We start from the raw sequence: 12,872 nt of genomic DNA on the forward strand, positions 1-12,872 counted from the left end.
AGTCATTAGCTTTCCTCTCCATGATGTCATAAAACCTAATATGCTTCAATATCTCTCCTCCAACTTGGTATGTGTACCCTTTCTCCTCCACAATTATGGTTGCTTGTACATCATTGTCTTGTGTGACATTGTTGAAGGTGAAGCAAGGATAACCATCAATCCTATCCTCTTCATGTCCAACGAAGTTCAAAGATCTCTCCAAGACTCCACTTTAGCATACCTATCTACCTAATGGGATTGAGCTTGCGATCTTCAAGAGAATTGATGTAGAACTTCTCCATTACACATTTAATGACAAGCTCAAAGAGATTCTCATCGTTGGAGTAGAGAGTCTTTAGATCTTCATCCATCTTCCTCCTTTTCTTTTCCCTCCACCACTTTGACTCCTTCTCCTCCTTCACACTTCAACTTCATTGATGAAATGTCTCTCCTAGTCATGAAGGAAAATACATTTGGTTTCTCAAGATGTTGAAAAGTGACACTCTTTTCCCTAGCTAATCCAGACCCAAACATGGATTGTGACAAAACTTTGGTGAGAAAAGCCATCGTGAGAGAGAGAGAGAGAGAGAGAGAGAGAGAGAGAGAGAGAGATGGTGGCAAGAAGCAAAGAAGATGAGATGAACAAAAGAGATGGTGGCAAGAAGCAAAGAAGATGAGATGAACAAGAGAGATGGTGGCAAGAAGATGAATTTAAGAACAATAAGATGAAGACCTTAGTTGCCATGAGAATTAATTTCAATTCACTTTTTCTGATCATTTCTCCTTTGTCTCTCTTTTTTATTTTGAGTTGAATGGTGTTTCTAATTTCTTGCCTATCCTAATCCGGTAAGTTTCAATAGGGTGAATTGCTCAGATGTTCTTAATTTGGCAAAATTTATTCCGTCATATTCTTACTAATTCTCATATACTCCTCATTTAATTCATACTCCTAAGAAACGTGGTCAATGTCAAAATTACCCCTTTTGACTAACCCAATCAAAATCATTCTCTCTCCTACTCTATCTTTTTTCTTTCTCTCTCTACTGTGGAATTTCAACCCAGATTTGTTGAAACTCCATTTAATTTGGCATTTACCTTCTCCATTAATTCATTCTTGAAAAATTAGAAACTTTAATTTCAAATTCGTGTTCATAACTAACTAATTGAGCATTGAGAACAATGGTTCTCGATCTATTTGGATAATCAAAAACACTGGTATAATCATTAAAAAATGTATCAGATTAGTATTTTGATTTAAAAAGACTAAAAACGTAGTAAAACCTGGTATGAACAAAATGGTATAACTATGTATAATTATAACCGTACAATTTGTATAACTTGGTAAAACTATATTGTACAACTAAGTAAAACTGTGTAACTAGGTAAATTGAACTAACTAAACTTTGTAACTTGATATAACTATATTGGTAAAAATGTATAACTTGGTAAAATTTTATGGTTAAACCGTGCAACTTTATATAACTTAATTATTAATCATTTTGATTTTTACATGAGACGACGATTTCTTTCACAAACATATACTTTGATTATGAAAAATACTATTATAAAACCGGAGATGGTTATGAATGGATTCAAACGAAGGTAGCTTGTATGCTAGTGGATAGGATATGCAGAAAGATGACCATAAATCCATATACAAAGAGGTTGAATTTGAGTTATATTTCATTGGTACTAAAACCTATGAGACAATTGAAGAAGCATAACGACATCTTAAGGTGACTAGGTCAGTGGAAGATGTTGTTACTCGAGATAGAGACAATGTAGGTATTGATTTGGATAACGTAGAGAGCATGTGAAAGATTCAGTTGATTAAGCATCACACGATAACTGTTTTGAAATTATTATTTTGAACTGTGAGCTCAGAATATTAAGAATTCTGATTTATTTCGATTAAAGTATACATAAAAGTGCATACTTGCTCTTGAAAAAGTTTAAATTCGGGAACCAGAAGGAAATGCACACGACGATTAGTTGCATCTATTATTCAAGATGATTCTTCAAGACGATAAAAAAACTAAATAAAACTTAGTAAAACTGATAAAATACAAAAAAAAGTTGAAGATAAAAAATTTTAAACTTGTTTGGTTGTTTACAAGTATTATGCTTATTATTAGTTAGTATTTTCTGATTTAAATTCAAAATAATTATGGTCAAAATTTTCATCACATAGTTGTGTACTATTTATAGTAGAGGAAATACCTTGTTCTTTTATGCTTTTTTTCTTAGTACTGGCCTTGTGACATTACAAAACTTATATATGCCACTAAATTAATTATATTACAACATGATTTGATGGTAAATGATTGTAAGAAACTAAATATAAGTAGTATAACTATACTATAAATCTTTTGAGTACAGTAAAACTAAATAAAATACCAAAAATAGAAAAGTAAAACTTTGAAGCTTTTTGTAAAACTACAAACTTTGTAAAACTTTGACTCCAAAAATGCTGTAAAAAATTTTTCCGCCCAAATTTCAGAATTTTCCCTCCCAAATTTTTATTTTTTCCAGACCCCAAAAACGAAGTTGGTAACTATAATTGCTTTAATTTTTAGGGTTTTCTCATTTTTACTATCTTCTCAATCCTCTCAACCCATTTTCTCTCAACCCATTTCTCCTTTTTCATCTTTTTTCACCTAATCTGCAATTTTCAGGTTTTTTCCTAGAAAATAATGGTCAATCAAGAGTCAAAACTCTGAAACTACCTATTAAGTGTCGATGCAGCGGCGATGGTATCATCGAGAAGTTCTCTAAATGTGATCTAAATCCTTATTTCCAATATTATTGATGTTTCTGTGTGGTTTCTCAAACGACCATGCGGAATAAGGACCCAATAATGGAAGAAAAATATTGATAGTTGTATGTTGTTTTATTCCTACTGTCATGGTACTTTTGAGATTTTGGTTGTACAGTTAATCATAACTTCTATCAAGTTAGTTCAGTGACGAATTTTTTTAAGTTTTCGAAATTTTAAAAATGAAAAACAAAAAATCTGACAAAGTTTACCGAATTGTACAAACAGAAAAAAAATACTAAGTTATACAAAGTTTGACGTACGAAAATGAAAAAAATTGGCAATTGTTTACCTAATTACACAAACATGAAAAAAAAAAGTAATACTAAATTTTACGAAGTTTGTGAAACAAAAATGAGATACTTAACCAAAGTTATCCTAAGTTACACCAAGTTCTACGAACATAAATAACAAACCAAGTAACATAAACACAAACAAAGTTAGTGTGTTAAAAGAAGAAGTTCTACTTCTTTAGGCAACTATGAAGATTGAGAAACCCTATAGTGCGAGAAAAATAATGATAGGTTTATGTTGTCTTATTTCTAGTAGTTATAAGAATTTAGATGTATAACTAATTAAAATTTGTATCACCTTAATGGAATGTAAAGTTTTTTTCCAAATTTACAGAAACACTAAAAAAAAGTAATAATAAGTTTGACAAACAGAAATATGAAACTTTGACAAACTTTTACCGAGTTAAACAAACACAAAACAAAATAATCTCAAACAAATGTGGCATCTCTGCATAATCCCAAACAAATGTGGGAAAAAGTAGCTTCAAAGACCCAAAGGAGATCATGAGATTGTGAGAGAGAACCATACATATAAGGCAAGAACAACACAGTTGCTTTTCAACCTCTCTCACGGTGAGTACTCGGTAGCTGATGTCCACCACAAGTCACATGATACATCTTCTTCCTCCCAAAATAATGAGAGACAACCTTTCCATCACCAGGAACCCGTAGCTTCATAATCCAGCAAGTTAAAGACCTACTGATCTTCATCAAAATTCCGAATGCGTCGAAGCCGGACAATAGAGGACATGACCAATAAACGCTTAGATAGAAACCACCTTAAAACATGGAGAAACATGGAGCAAGGACTAACCCCTCTTGACAAGAATCAAGAACAAACAACTCCAACTGGGATAGTAAAACGCAGATCTCAAAACACCGGAGAGAACACTCCACAAATCTGGCTGGACAAGCGCCACTACCGACGAACCACTTTACAAAACCTCCGTGAGAACAAGAGAAAATGATGGAGTCACCAACTTGAGACTGAACTGATAAAGAGATCCAATATATTTAAGTATATTATTATGTTTTAGATATTTTTGGTATCCAAAATATTTCAGTTTAGATCAAATATTAAACTTTTAGATCCATTTGAACACTTAATAAATTTTGGCTTTAGTTTGTGTTTAGTATTATTTTCAAATCAAGTTTGGTTCGGTTCTTCGGATCCAAATATTTTACCCAGACTTACTTTCTTCTACTGATATAACGAAAAATAAATAAATGTAAAACTAATAGGTTGGGCTTATTTTTACATACAATACATAATTATTGGACCATACTTTAAGAATACCAATAAAAATAGTTGGGCGTCGTGTCAATATTTTTGGGCATTTTACAAAATTGACGTAGTCTATCACCAATAACATGTATATTCTTATAAAAACATATTGGTAAATATAATAAAAACATGATACAATCGAGTGAAATATGTTAGAGTTGCGTCGAAAATAATGTGATCATTTCATTTGGTACATAAATTATGTTTTTCAATCGATTTCGAGAATTTTCTTTTCTTTCAAAGCTTTTTTTATTTCTGATTTTTTTTCTAACAATATGATTATGTTTCTAATTCTTGGTTTGATATGAAAACTCTGTAAAGAAAAATAATACTTGGCTAAACTAAAGATCCAACTTTGTGTGTGGTATTTTTCACCTCAGTTTCCTTAATTCATAACTAATCACAATTATTTGTTGCTTTCGTATGCATAAACCTCAACCATGGCCAAGTTCTGCAAAATACGAAACTTTCAATTTCTAAAAACATTCTCATTCTATCATTTTAGTTGATGTGAATCTTAATGATTTTGTAATTTATTTCTTTCAACAATGATATTATTCAGTTCTTGTCCGGACATAACTTCAATTCACTAATACAAACATTAAAAATCCAAAAACTAAAAATGAGGCGATTAAAAAAAATTAGTATGTGAATACATTAAATTGTTTGCGATAGAGTTAAGAAAATTAGTGTGTAAACACATTAAATGTTAAATGCCTATGAAGATGACACGTAAGCATTCTAAAATTGAAATGATTGTGAAGATGACACGTGTCAATGTGTGTATGAACACATTTATTACAAATGCTTTTCTTTTAATATATAAGAGATAGTACACAAAACATACATAAGTCTTTTGAATTACATTAAATAATGCTTATTGAATCAATGATTTGCGACAATTCGAGATTTGAGTAAAGCCTAGAAATATTTTTACAAGCTTAAAAGTATTTTGAAGAAATTTCAGAGTATTTGAAACATCTTTTAAATTTTAAGTATTTATATAAATAACATTTTTATTTTTAAATTACTATAATTGGATATTTTGATCGTTTTATAAAATATATAAAACAAATTTAAAATAGATTTTTCAAATATTTTTTCTTATTATTCCATTTCAAATAATTTGATTTTCTTTTCAAAAATGTGAAGTAATTTTTTATTTTAAAATAAAAATCAAATACCATCATAGGAAATGATATTTCGATTCATTATTTTCCACTATAAAATATCATCCAAACCTCTCCAACTCCCGTTTGATATATTTTATTGAAAATTCATATTTTCAGTAAGGTGGGATTTGAGAGAACTTATACAAATGACCAGTTCAATAAGTTTGAATTTCATATAGAATTTATAGATGTTGGATACAATAAGAGGAAATTTGAGAAAAGGAGAAAGTAGCCGAATCCGAAGAATCAAACCGAATCGGATTCGAAAGTAGTACCAAACCAAAATCAAAATTAGTTAAATATTCGAATGAGTTCAAAATTTTGGTATCTAGAGAACCGAATCCGATCTGAACCGAAGTATTTACCCGGATGATTTATCCAAATATTCATACTAACCCAATTTATACTTTAAATTTAGGTATTTTGGTATACATTATTCAAATCTATTTTTTTAGATTTTTAGGCTAGGGAAAAAACTACAACTACTAGAAAACAAACGCACCAGATTATTACAATAAGTCTCTAAATACATCACGAACGTTTCAAATAAACCAAGCAGCCTTAACAATGCATATCTCAATAATACAAAAGGCAAACAATCCGTGCGAAGCGCGGAAATACCACTAGTAATAAATATAAAGTGAACTTGAATTTCCATTACTTGGATGTAAGAGTAATGCATACAGGTTTGTTTACTATAATGTAAGTAAAGTAGTAGTTGAAACTATAATTAGATGTTTGTTCTCAAAATATTAATTTTGCTTACAAATCTTTCTTCTTACATTAAGTTAACAAAATAAATTATACCTAACCTTATATTGTATTTTATTTAAAATAATATTACCATATCTATTTTTATTCGAAATAAATTATCACTAACACACACTAAATACATTTAATTGTAAATACTAGCTAGATGTTTTATCATCTCTGAATTATAGAGAGGCAAAATGGATTTTGTTTTTGTTTTTCTTCCATGTCACATACTATATATGTTCTCTCAGTAAATGAAGACAAGACCGAGGAATCAATGAAAATCTTTTGTTCTGCATACCGATAAGCACAGAAGATTTTTACAAAAATATGATTACAAAGAAAAACATATATATATCCGCCCTTTCAAAAATCTCAGTTACTAAGATCAAAAGGAGTTGATGAAGTGTTAATTACGATTTGCCTTTATATCGACTTTTATTCAAAGTGAATTTAACAAATCAAGCGGTAAAAAAGGGGTGAAAACTTGACATTCATATCCTCTGTTTTTATCTCTTTCTCCTGGTTTATAGGCTTTTTAGAGATTTTACGGGGAAAAAAGCAATCATGAAAAAGAGATGCGACTGTGGAGATGTTTAATCAGAGCCGGGTTTGTACTCATTTTTGTGAAACATTCGTATGGGGCCCCCACCTTATGGTGCCCCCAGTTCTGAGTATATAGCCATTGATGTTACCTCCTAATGTTACGAGTCCACCATTTATATTTTATTTCTTGTTTTACTAGACAACATTGAAGACTGTATTGTCTTTTTATCTTCTTCTATTGCTGTGTTTTTTTTTGAAGATTTTTTAACACGGTATTTTGAAGATATAACTAGGGGTAGTGCTGAAGACAACAGTCGTGTATTATATTTTGAAGATTTTTTAACACTGTATTTTGAAGATACAACTAGGTTTAGACTGTTCTTTCCATCTTGTTCTATAGTTATTTCTATAAATTTTTTCAATGTTGCCTTCTTATTATGAAAACTAATATGGATTCATCTTTATTTTGAATATATTTGACATGTCCGGCTCTGTGTCTAATGAAGTTATGGCATGTGGCTAAGATTTTGATACAGAAGACAGAAGACAGAAGTTAAGTTTTTTTTTTTGGTATGATGCAGGGAAAAAGGTCCCCTACTTTTATTAATGAATCAAATACAAACTACAGGCAAATCTGCCGAGATCTCACAAACTCGTTCAAATCCTCCAACAGGATAGGAGAAACATGCTCCGGAACAGACTCAAAGTAATGTAAACCAAACTGTAAAGAAAACACATAGTTAGCTAATCCATCTGCTAGACGATTAGCATCCCTATACACATGAGAAATGTTGACTATCCAGTCTCTTGATATGAAGCCATAGCACAAACGTACTATGAAGGACAGAGGATGAGAATCATGAATCCCTGTCTTAAGAAAACCCACCACACTCTTCGAGTCTACCTCCACCTCCAACTTTCGAATACCCTTGTCCCATGCTATGCACAGACCATAGTATACACCCCACAACTCTGCCAATGGAGCTGAACAAATACCAATGTTTAGTGCAAAGCCCCCTATCCATCGTCCATCTTCATCCCGTAGAGCTCCACCTGCAGTAGCTAGACCAGGGTTACCTCTAAAAGCTCCATCTGTGTTCAGCTTGACCCACCCGTTCTCCGGTCTATCCATGCGATTTGCCTCTCGACATGTACACCAATGGCCGATTGCTCTCTAACTTTCTTGTTCGCTTGTATCACTTCCTGAGCTTTATCTTTCACAAACCTCACCCTATCTCGGCACTTCCCTATTTCCCCAATGACATAACCGCACCGCCATTTCCAGCACCACCACATTGTCAACGCAAATAGGGAGGGCCATTGGTCACCGTTAGCGGACTTGTCATTTGCGAGGTTCTCATATAACCATTCAAATAAAGTTTGGTTGAAAAATTATGTTGTCTACTTGGGATCACAAGTTTCTTCCATAATCCTACAGCCGCCGGGCAATCACGAAGGACATGAAGGATGGTTTCATCACCAGATTTGCATAGCGGGCATATACCAATCTCGCTTATGTGTCGTCGTTTACGCTCCATATTCGTCATGATAACTTGATGGGTTACTAACCATAGGAAAACTCTGACCCTTTCTGGTGCCATAACACGCCACACTCGACTATATAGATCCTCCATATTTAGTCTTGGAACTACGTCTTTGGTTAAGAATGCGTACGCAGATTTTACCGAGAAGAGTCCACCTTTAGCTTCTCCCCATGACATTCTATCGCGAGCTCCAGTCACATCATCAATCACCAGGGAAGCTAACCGAAGCCTATTCTGCAACGATGTATACAGCTCAATCTGTTGAAGTATCCACCCGATACCATGTTGCCATAGATCTCGAGTTTTTGCTTCCGCTATCTCCTCCGGTATATCTACCAAGCTTAAGGCATCCAATGATTCATTCAGCAACCATTTATCTCTCCAGAACCGAACTCGTCAACCATCTCCCAGTATCCAACTCACTCCTGGAGCCACAACTTCTCGAATTCCCATCACCAAGCTTCTCTAAGTTGGCGACCACCTTCCCTGAGATACCAACCAGAAAGCATCATATAGCTCTCCCACTCGGAATTTTTTACGTAAAATATTCACCCATAAACCATCTTCTGTATTCAACTTTCTCCATCCAAGTTTAGCTAATAAAGCAACATTCATCTCCTTAGCTAACTGTATATCAATCTCACCTTCCCTCTTCGGTTTACAGATCCTCTCCCAAGACACCAAATGCTGTTTACGAGTCCCATCGATACTGCCCCAAATAAAAGACCTGGCTATCTTAACCAGTTGGTTCAAACTCGATGAGGGTAAGGCTATCGTGCTCATGGTATGAATCGGGACTGATGATATAACCGATTTAGTTAGTGTTATCTTCCCCGCTAAGCTCAAGAATCTCCTTGAAGACAGAAGTCAAGTTAGCATGCATGCAGCTTTATCTTACAACATATTAAAATTATATTCATATATTCGTACGGCACGGCGCTTTCGTTCCTCTCTTTCTTTACATGTATGACAAAAATACATTTATAAGTTAAAAAAAAAAAGAATTAGGCATGCGTGAATTTACAATTTCTTCTTTCTTTTTTTTTTTTTTTGAGTTTACTGGGTTATTTGGTCCACATTGACCGATATTTTTGTATGTGTAGATACATTATAATTTATGGATAGGAAAGGCACATTCCAAATTATAGTACCATTCAAACGCAAACAAATAATTGTCACATTTGAATGCAAGAACAGCACATTTGAATGCAAGACCATACAACTGGGCATCCATTGTATGGTCTCCTCATGGCGTTCCACGACACAACTTTCTTGTATGGCTTGCAACCCTAGACAGATGCCCGACAAAGGATAGAATGATCAGCTGGGGATTACAAGTCTCCCCTCTCTGTCCTCTATGCAATGCAGCGGGAGAGTCGAGAGATCATCTGTTCCAGGAATGTTCATTTAGCTTTGATCTCTGGTCCCTGTGTGCCCCAAGATGTGGAATCACTCCGATTAGGCAGTGGGATAGAACTCTAACTCAGATGCGGAACTTGCGAAGGAACAAAGCTCAAAGACCGCTGCGTACTCTTACCTTACTGGTGTGGCAAGCGGTGATTTACTGGATATGGGCAGAGAGAAACGCCCGCCTGTACTCAAACAACTTCAAATCAGCGGACTCCCTCTTCTCCACCATTGATCGGCAGATAAGGAATAAAATCCAAACTCTTCGGGAGTCAAATCCCTCTCTTTGCTCAGCCATCTCACAGCTATGGTTCACACATGCTTGACTCCCTCTTCCACCGACTATGATCGCGACTCTCCTCCTCCATCGTCAAATACAAAGCTCCAAGGGACAAAAAACTGTTGGTTTCATTTGGGTTACTAAATATGAGATTCTGTTTAACTGGGTTGGGCCTATAACTAAAGCTGTTAAAGCTTGTAAAATATTTTAATTTCTTTTGCTATTTAATTTGAAAGCCAAGTTACAAAAAAATATATAAATATTTATTTATTTATTCCAAATGTGTATTAACAAAGGCTAGGGGAAAAGGAATCACGTAAGAAAACATTTGAATGGTGATATATTCCATTTTTAAGTTACACAAATCTAAAAAAATAAAGAAAAAGTAAGAACCTACCAAATCAGAACAATATTTAATTTAACAATTCAAGATTGTTGGAGCTAGACTCCCACTGTAGTAAATTTTTACTAACCACACAGAGTTAGTAGACTTTCATTATTACTTTGCTTTTCTAGGAAACACTGATATACTATAGATTTGACTCGTTTTCATCTATAGTTTATAGATGTTTTTATTAATATTTATATTATTGTAGAGTCTATTTATTATATTTATAAGATAAAAAATGTTTGAGAGATAAGTGATGATTTTGGAGCATTTTGGAGATATTTGGAGCAAGCACCCGAGATAACCATCGAGATCGACAATCGGTCGATATTGGAGAACTAGAATCGATCGATACACAATTCATGGTGTCGATCGATAGCGAAGCGCGTAGAAGCCCGTTTGGTCACAACCGACTTGAAGCCCAAGATTTCACTATTTTACAAGATTGCCCCTGACGAGTTTTACCCTAATTATATAAGCTTTGCCGCTATATTAGAGGCAAAGTGTGCTTTAGAAAAGTGTGCTTTAGAAAGTGTGATTTCTTTATGTTTCATTGTTTGATAGATAAGAGAGAAGATCCAAAGTTATAATTTGTGATTGGAACTCCATTGAAATTTATCTTATTTATTCTATGAAGTTTTTATACTTAACTATTGTTATGAAATGCTTAGCCATGTCTGAGTAGTTCTTTTGTTAGATTTTAAGGTTTAAATAGGTTAGGAGGGATTAGCCTCAACTATAGAATGCTGAGTTGTGATAATCATCTTTAGATTAGCTACCTAGAACTTGCCCTAAGATTGATTGATAAAAGCCATAGCTAATCCTCATCCTGAAAACATTCTAATTGAACTTTGTTTCTTGCTATGAGCAAAGCGAGAGCTGATCTAGTGAGCTTAGTCAGCATTCATTCAACATGCGCATAAAGCTTGACTAGAGCGCGTCGATCGATATCATACTTGAATAATCGATCGACGGTGCAAAAGGTGTATCGATCGATACTCCCATTGGAATATCGATCGACACTTTCTACAGATCAATATAACGAGAGTTGAGATCATAGATCTAGCTAATAGTCAACAAGTCAATGCTCGCAAAGGCCGAAAGACTTGTTGATCAAATAGTTGAGCTTTACATTATCATGCATGCAACTCATTAAGCATCTAGAGGATTATAATTCCAACTTTCCTGAATAAAAACCCTAAGTCTAGCTATTTCCTTTTTAAGCACCAAAACCCCAAAACATCTGTTTTTGAACAAACACTTGTTCAATATAAAACTTCAATTTACTTTTAAAAACTCTTAAAACATCCTTACTTAACAAATCATATTAGAATCTCTAGGTTCCCTAGCTCCCTGTGAATTTGATCTCTAAGTACTACAACTCGACCTCTTATTTGATAGAGTATAGATCACTCTTTAGGGTAATTTGAGTGGCGTCAAATTTGGCGCCGTTGCCGAGGAGCTTTGATCGCCTATTTTCTAATTCTTGTTAAGTATTCTGAGAGAAAAATTTTTTCTTGGATTTTCAGGTACATGCCCAGCAGTACCAGAAGCAACAAGGAATCCCAACTGATATTCTCACCAGATCCTGCAAGTTTGGAACGCACGATCCGTAAGGAAGCGCGCTCCCTATCGACCGACAACAACACATCTGTGTTGCTTGATTCTGCTCAACCACCGTCGACCCAGACACCAGTTCTGTCGACAAATTCTCGCTCACCCTTATCGATCGACAACACAAACCTTCTGTCGACCGATACCTTTCACCCGACATCGATCGACATTCCATCTCGGACATCGATCGATACTGAACCGCGAGCAATGGATGCGCCTTTGATACTTGTTCGGGACAACAATGGAGACCTGCATGACCAGGAGGGTCATCTGCGTAATGCAGCATGTCAGAGAATAGATGCTCAGGGGGCTGCAATTCATGAGCCTGATGCTATTACTACAGGTACTACCTTACCTGTAGATGAGGCTGCGCAACCAGGACGTTGACTGACTACAACCGTCCAGATTGCTACTACACCAACAGATCAGCGATCCTTCCTCCTACCATTGAGAGGGATTTCGAGCCGAAAGCGCAGTACTACACACTGGTGGGACAGTTGCCCTACCATGGACTATCCCACGAGCATCCTATGGACCATCTGGAGAGGTTCGAGGATCTGATTTCTGCTATTAGAGTCAATAGAGACTCTGAAGACTACATATTATGCAAGCTTTTCAGATATTCACTTGCTGGAGAAGCTCTGCATTTGCTCAAGCAGTTACAACCAGGATCTCTTAAATCCTGGAGCGAAATCAAGAATGCATTCTTATGCAATTTCTTTGATGAGGCACGTGCTGAAGACTTGAGGAGCAAGATTGCTACATTCACTCAGGAGCCTGCAGAATCATTCAGAGG

This window comes from Brassica oleracea, chromosome C8 (genome assembly GCF_000695525.1).
Source record: "Brassica oleracea var. oleracea cultivar TO1000 chromosome C8, BOL, whole genome shotgun sequence".
Taxonomy (NCBI): domain Eukaryota; kingdom Viridiplantae; phylum Streptophyta; class Magnoliopsida; order Brassicales; family Brassicaceae; genus Brassica; species Brassica oleracea.